Below are 7,409 nucleotides of genomic sequence, written 5' to 3'. Positions count from 1 at the left end.
AGTGTTCCCTTAGTGCTAATGTATAAGAGATGTTGGTGTAATATAACTGAAGTAATGTTGTTAAGTCCTTAAAGTCATATTTTCTTACTGTCATGACTGTATTTTTATCTTTGTATGATACCTGATTTATATGGAATATGGTTGAAGTAAACTAAAGTCTAAAATACTTAGTCAGTCATTTGTTTAATAGTAATTTAACATTATATAATTCACATATAAAACTATGAATTGTAATTTTAAATGGTTTAAAAGCATGTAGAATAGCATATGTAACAGGGCTCTAGAGTGCGACCAATTTGGTCGCAAATGCGACCAAATTTTTCAGTGGTGCGACTAAAAAAAATATTTGGTTGCACCTGTGCGACCAACTGTTCAGGTAGCAAAAAAAAAAAACCCTTCCCTGTGGTCAACAACAGACACACATTTTGCCCCTATCGTGGACTAAACCAATCAGAGATAATCAGGGGCGGGACCTCTCTGATTCGCCGTGGTCCAGTTGAAAGTGCAGGTGGAAGTGGGAGGTGAGTAGCTTGAATAAAGCGATATCAATTCATTAAATCCTGAATCGACTTTTAAATATAACTGTGTTTTGCCAGAAACGCCAGATTCTCCGATTAAAGCTCACAAAACCATTTCAACAACAACCAAACAGCAAATGAGAGCAGGTACACGGATTCCACACAAAGACGTAAACACAGACCCGACGCATCAGAATCAACTTTGTCTTTCTCGGCTTTCTCACCCGACGGCCCGTAGACGGACACGCTGTCGGAGCTTAGCGATCCTGATGCGTCGGGTCCGCGCTGTGATTACGTCTTTTTGCGCTGATTCTGAGCTGCAGGTTTTGTCTCTCTCCAACCAAAATTCACCGAGCCAGCAGCAAAAGAAGCAGCAAACTGCGCTTCACATTTGATCAATGCGTCATGAATTTTGCTGTTTTGCTTCCACGACAATTAAAATCACACTTCATGCACAGCTAGCTCTCTCTCTATCTCTCTCTGTACTTCAAGAACAGTTTCCCGTCTCCAATCTCTGTTTTCTGTATTATTCATTCGCTTATTACCCACCAGTCTACCGTTGTTTACAGCGCTGTGGCTGCTGTCTTTTTCTATTCTTTTTTTCACTTAAATGACGGACAAGAAAGCCTGTTTTTTCTGTTGTTCAATACTGAAGAAATTTAAACTTTATATGCAGAACATTGTAGAATATTTTTAAGGTTATCTGCTATAAAAAGCCAGACCAGGAAAATCTCCTTCATGTTTTTCTGTGTTTTATTCTCAATTACTTTCACACAAAGGCATCTGCTGTGATGTTCACAATTCTGAAGAAGTCAGTACTGATAAATGATCAGAATTATAATATTTCTGACTGTCTGAGGCTAAGATGAATCGAATCTGGACTTTGAAAACCGGAATCGAATGGATTATAGAAATCAGTGATGATACCCAGCCCTAGTGAGCAGCCTAGGCACGACAGACGTGGATGTAGCTGTAATAGGAAAAAAACTATTGCTAACTTTTCTGTTAAGTTAAGGCCTGATCCTTCTGAAATTCATAGCCAGTGCTCTGACATGGTGTCATCAATCTTTGAATGCTGAAAAAGCACAGTGTACCCAGAAAAACACATTATATTATATAAATTATTATAAAATTTGTGTATGCCTAACTTTTTACCGGTATGCCCATGGCAAAAAGTTAGTCTAGAGCCCTGTGTAGGCAAGTATATTTCTCCTTTTTTATCAAGAAGCAAAGACAAAAAGGGGGGGAAAGAAACGGCAGGGTTCGGTGAATCATCCATCCCCACCAATGCCAAAACCAAATCTACGCCCTTGCTAGGGTCCATTGACACATACCACCTACCTAGCATTGTTGCAGACCATGTACACAACTTCATGGAAACCGAGTTCCCTGATGGCTGTGGCCTCTTGCAGCAGTATAATGCAGCCTGCCACAAAGTAAAAATGGTTCAAGAATTGTTTAAGGAGCAAAAAATAAGTTTGTGGTATTGACTTTGCCTCCAACTTCCCCAGATCCCAATCCAATTAAGTAATTATGGAATGTGATGGACAAACAATTCTGATCCGTGGATGCTTCTTCTCACAACTTACAAGATCTGTTGCTACCATCTCGTTGCCAAACACCAAAGCATACCTTCAGAGGTCAGGGCTATTTTGGCAACAATAGCAGGACCAACACAATATTAAATATAAGGCTATGTCTGATTGGTGTGTACACTTTGTTTCTGTGGTCTCATTTTCACTCAGAGGAAGAGGAGCTGCCTCAGTGCAGAGCAATTTTAACTTGTTAATTTGATAATTGTTACAAAAGCAACACACACTGTAGGTAAGAGTTTAATTAGGTTAGTGGTTTTCAGACATATTTCTTATATGTATTTTTTTATTAGCTCAAGTATGTAAACTTACCAGTTAACAAACCCTCTCCAGTTTAGTTCGTCCATAAAGACATTAAAACCATCAAGATAATGAGTGGTGTGGTAAGACTATTGTGAAAAAAAAATGCCCAAGTCGAATAAACAAGGGGAAACAAGCTCCTTTAGCCAGTGAAGACCTCATTACCCAGTATATCATTCAAGGATGTTGTTTGTTATGCCTCCACCAGGAAAATGCATCCAAGACTAATAACCACCAGTGCTTACCCACTAAACTTGAACAATGTTTGCTGGTTTGGATACCATCCACTTCTCACTCTGTTCCTCCCTTGACCCCCCACACCCACATATTCGTTGGACCCTCCTGCAGTTTCGGGACTGTTTCCAAGAGCTGCTGGGTAACTGACGTTCACTATTACTTATCCAGCAGCTCTTCAGCTGCCTCTCTGGATGTGAATCACCCCATTTTGGCCTGAACTCTGAAGCTGCCATTAACAACAGAGAGTGCCAAGAGGTCACATTATTGAAATGTAGACACCTAGTCTGCTACCATGCTATTACAAGTAAAGAGAGGCGGTTGCCAAAGCTTCAAGCTTTAAACTGTAGCTCCGTTCTTTAGTTGGCTTTGGGGTTGTTCATGACACGACTTAAAACCTCAGAAGGGAAGCCCTCAGCTCTTGCTCTTCCCCCAGCATCAGCACAGGACTAAAAAACTTTGTGCAACAAATTAACTCGCACACAAATACACAACACTAGCATGGCATGGATAAGTCACTCATGTATGAATGCTGATTGTTGGCTTTAGTTCAGCATTGAATATGATCATCCCCCAGTAGCTGGTGAGCAAACTGAGCCACTTGGGTACCAGCATCTCTCTGTTCACTTGGCTGCTAGTGTTGCTTAACAACAGACCAGAGTCAGGGAGAGTGTGAAACAAAGTGGGAAGCATTTCCAGCTCCATCTCTCTCTCTCCATCAGATCCCCTGAGGGTTTTGTCCCCAGTCTACTGTTGTTTACGCTGCATCTGCTTCTAATCACATCATCAAGTATACAGATGACACAACAGTGATGGGTCGCATCAGAACAGCAAAAATCAGCCCTATAGAGCGGAGCTGAAGGCAGTCAGCTGCATCAAGTTTCTGGGGTGTACAGATGACTGACAGCGTGGAGTGGTCACTAAACACATCATCACTGGTTAAACAGGCTCAGCAGCATGTGCACTTTCTGTGCTTGATGTGGAGAACACACCTTTCCTCTTCTATCCTCATCACTTTCTGTAGAGGAACAATAAAGAGCGTGCCGACCAGCTCTTGCTCCGTCTGGGTTGGCAGCTCCAGATAAGGCCCCAGATAAGAAGTCCTGCAGAGAGTAGTGAGGACTGCAGAAAAGAAACCTCATCCAGACGTCTCTTCCATCCATCCAGGATGTCGCGCAGAAAGGCTGTCTCAGCAGATCCTGCAGCATCAACAGAGACTCTGCTCACCCCCATCATGCAATGTTCTGGTAAGAGGGTTTGTAGCATCAGGACCAAGACAGCCAGATTCTGTAATTGTTTCAAGTCATCAGACTCTTGAACTCTCAGTAACCCACAGCAACCCCTCCCCAACTGCTTCCCCCTCTTTCAATATGTGCATAAGCCACATGCTGAAACTGTTCCTGAACTGTTTTAAATGGCTGTATAATTAGGGCTGTGCAAAATATCTAAAATGGTGTATGTACACTGGATGGTGTGCAATATATGTATTTCTAAGATCCAGTACAGTTTTTCATATACTAATATGTTTTCTTATAGTCTTACATATAACAGAGATTATAAATATTTATTTATGCTGTATTAGTCCAGTTCCACCACATTCTATTCTATTTTACTGTGTCTATTATTTGTCAGTTGTTAAAATGTGGCAGCATCCCTACTATACCAATCCCCAAGTGACCAAGAAACATGAAACCACAGGGTCAGACAGGTTTTCAATAGCCCTACCATTCAGCAAGATTATCTTGAGCCATGAATCTTGGTTTAAACAGCATATTATCTTAATATTTGTCCACCTGAAACAAAGGAGAAGTGTGCTAGTTTCACGGCTGTGGTTTTTGTCAAAGACAAACAAGAAATGTGTACAGTTTACTGAACTGCTGCAGCTGTGATGTCAGTGGGACTGACGATCACAACTTGGCAGCTTGGTTCCATGTAAATCTCCCAATCTTCCCCAGAACTGGAAATGTAATGCTGAGAATTTTTTTTTGAATTCTCGTAAGCTCCTAGTGTAGTATGAGTTGAACTTGAGCAAATGACCAAAGAAACGTTTTCGTTTTTTATTTCAGCTCTGCCTCTGTAACAGATGAAGTCATCTTAGACCTCCAACAGCAAAAGACTTATGCTGATGAAAGTCATAATAATAAACTGATTTAATATGTGTGAGTGTTTACTGCATGTCACAGGAATGGAGTTTTTTGAACTGAAGATTAGATTTATAATTGAAGGCAGCCTTTAGAAACTCAACTGTTTTCTCCTCTCTGTTTTACCATGTAATGCATAACTTATCACCTGTGTCTGATGCGTCATAAGAAGTAAATATTGAATGAGAAATCTGAAAAAGTAAGGAAGTGTATTAAAACAAACGAGACTTTGTTTTGTTTTTCAAACCCTGAGTAAAACACGGGCTATATTTCAATCATATCCATAAAGCGAAAGGCGGTTTTCTCACTGCTGCTACGGGCCAACTCTCTGTGGGTCTCCTGCTCCTCTTCCATGTGAAATCATGAGATTCCTTTTCAGCAGTGTAATTCCATGCAACAGGACCAAATGGCTCATTGTTTGGAACAAAAGCCAAGTCACAAGCTCGCAGCATGCAGGTCCAACTATACAGCTACAGTATAATCCCCTCAGGACCACAACTGAGCCCTTTGAAGCGGTGATTGGTGGCCCTCAGAACCACAGCGTTGTTATCTTCCCCAGCATTCATAAAGTAATCATATGCAGCTCATGCTTGCTGCTACATTTGGATCCACTTCTGAACAGTTCGCTATTCGCTTTATGGTCAGGATGTGACACGATCAAATTATTGAGTTGAATTATTAAATTTCACAGCAGAAAGTTCATGGATAAAAGCTTCTCAAGTGGGGATGCAAATTGAATATTTTCAAGGATGGTTAATATTAAAGAATAATAACTCATGCTACACATTTTTCCCTGTTAAGTAATAATAAGAGCTCGCTTAGTGAGAGCACTGAGTGGATGATCCTCAGAAATTCAGGTAGCTTTGAGTAAATAGATTTTAGGTGAAAACATTTCTAGAAAATAGGCATTTCACTTATTTTAGTTTCACATTCAAACAATTCCTGTGTTTCATTCATGGCTGTAAGTCAGTTTCCTCGGGATAGAGGCAACTGTCTGGTTTATAATTAAAGTTAGATAAATGTAAATGTGGAGTCAGATTGTGCAGTATTGAAAAGCCACATCCTCCAGAGAATTATCTCATCCGCTTTTCAAGGTATTGGGTTTGGAAAATCAGTGCATCCTTTGCCTTCAGCTGAGGTTGATGTTATAAACTCCAGCACAGCTGCAGTCTCCATATTTTGACTCTCAAGTCCCGATGGAAAAGTCTTCTTTCCCATAGTTTTCCAGGTTGCATATTTAACAAGGTGGGAGAATTCGTGGAGGGGAACAGACTAATGGTAGATGTGTGCATAATTAGGCCAGCTGCTTGTCATCAGTGTGTAAAGAATTTGTTTCTCCCATTCCTCCTCAGCACATGTTTATCTCCCTGTTATTTCGTGATCTGCTACTATGTTCAAATGTCTCTCTTACCATGACGTGCCTGCGTGAAGTTCACTCAAATCTCCCCCTGGAGTGGAAAAATATGAATAGAGCTCACGGCACAGCTAAATAATGACAATGCATTTGGAAAAAGGCCCCCTGTGCTCTGTAAGTAAACCAGCATGATTAGTTTTTAAGATTTTTATAGTAAGAAATCACATCTAAATGACTTTGAAACTCTGCCACGTTGTGAATCCTGAAAGTCATTTACTGTGCTTATTTTGTTCCCTCAAGGTTTGCTTGTCATAACTAATTTTGCTTATTTCACAACCATGGTATACAAATATGTAGACCACCTGTCAACCTTGCTTGTGCCAATCCAGTAAAATCACACATTAAATTCCACCATGTAAGAATAAATTAGAAATATTGCCATGATGATTTTGTACATTTTTATAACAAATGCAGATGTACAGGAAAGAATAGGTCAAAGTCACACAGTTAATTAAGCCAGAACAAGTTTATTCTGTAGTTATTAGTGAAAAACACAACAGCTGTTGATTAAAGCAAATGTCAATTTGAACATTAATTTGTTTAATTGTAATGTAATCACTGTCAAGCATCCTTACAGTATCCCCAATAGATCTGAGACAGCTATGAAAAAAGATGTCTTAAGATAAGATAAGATAAAGCTTTATTAGTCCCACACACGGGAAATTTTTGGTCACGCCAGAAAGTACAAGTTAAGAGCAGTAAAAATTAAGAAAAACACAACAGAATAGGATGAGATAAAATTGAATAAAATACTGTTTACAATAGAATAAAGTAATATACTATATTGTTTATCCAAAGAAAAACAAATGTGGTCTGGACTCAGTACACTCCTATGAAAACCAAGAGCTGTTTATACTGCAATCCCACCATTGCATACAAATATGTCCTATATAGTAAGTCGACAGCCTTGGCCTCTGGCTACCTTTCCAGAGTGCACCATGGATGAGCAAAATGATTGCAGGTCTATTTTGGAAACAATATCCAAAAACCCAAATGCAACTTTCTCCACAATTCATGAGTGGTAGTTCATGAGTATTGAGCTGTCATTTTTAATTTGTCAGGAACAAAGGATTACTACACTGTAAAAAAGAAAGAAAGAAAAGAAAAAAGAAATACATTCCAACAAAAAAGGAAAATGTGCTGGTAATTTTCTGCCATCAGTTTTTGTTTTTACTATTACAGAGGTTTCTGTAAATAGAAAAATGTATAC

The 7,409-nt window shown here is 39.6% G+C and overlaps 1 long non-coding RNA gene across 1 annotated transcript; it reads left to right on the top strand.

Annotated features, from left to right (window-relative positions):
* Positions 1-486: 486 nt before the first annotated feature.
* Positions 487-4,790, top strand: LOC309715774. The gene is made up of 3 exons (XR_014279289.1): positions 487-521; positions 3,669-3,891; positions 4,711-4,790. It is a non-coding gene; the product is annotated as an uncharacterized lncRNA (long non-coding RNA).
* Positions 4,791-7,409: the final 2,619 nt, after the last annotated feature.

The sequence above is a fragment of the Aulonocara stuartgranti genome, assembly GCF_965226115.1.
Source record: "Aulonocara stuartgranti genome assembly, chromosome: 10".
NCBI lineage: Eukaryota > Metazoa > Chordata > Actinopteri > Cichliformes > Cichlidae > Aulonocara > Aulonocara stuartgranti.
This window is presented reverse-complemented; position numbering and strand designations above follow the sequence as displayed.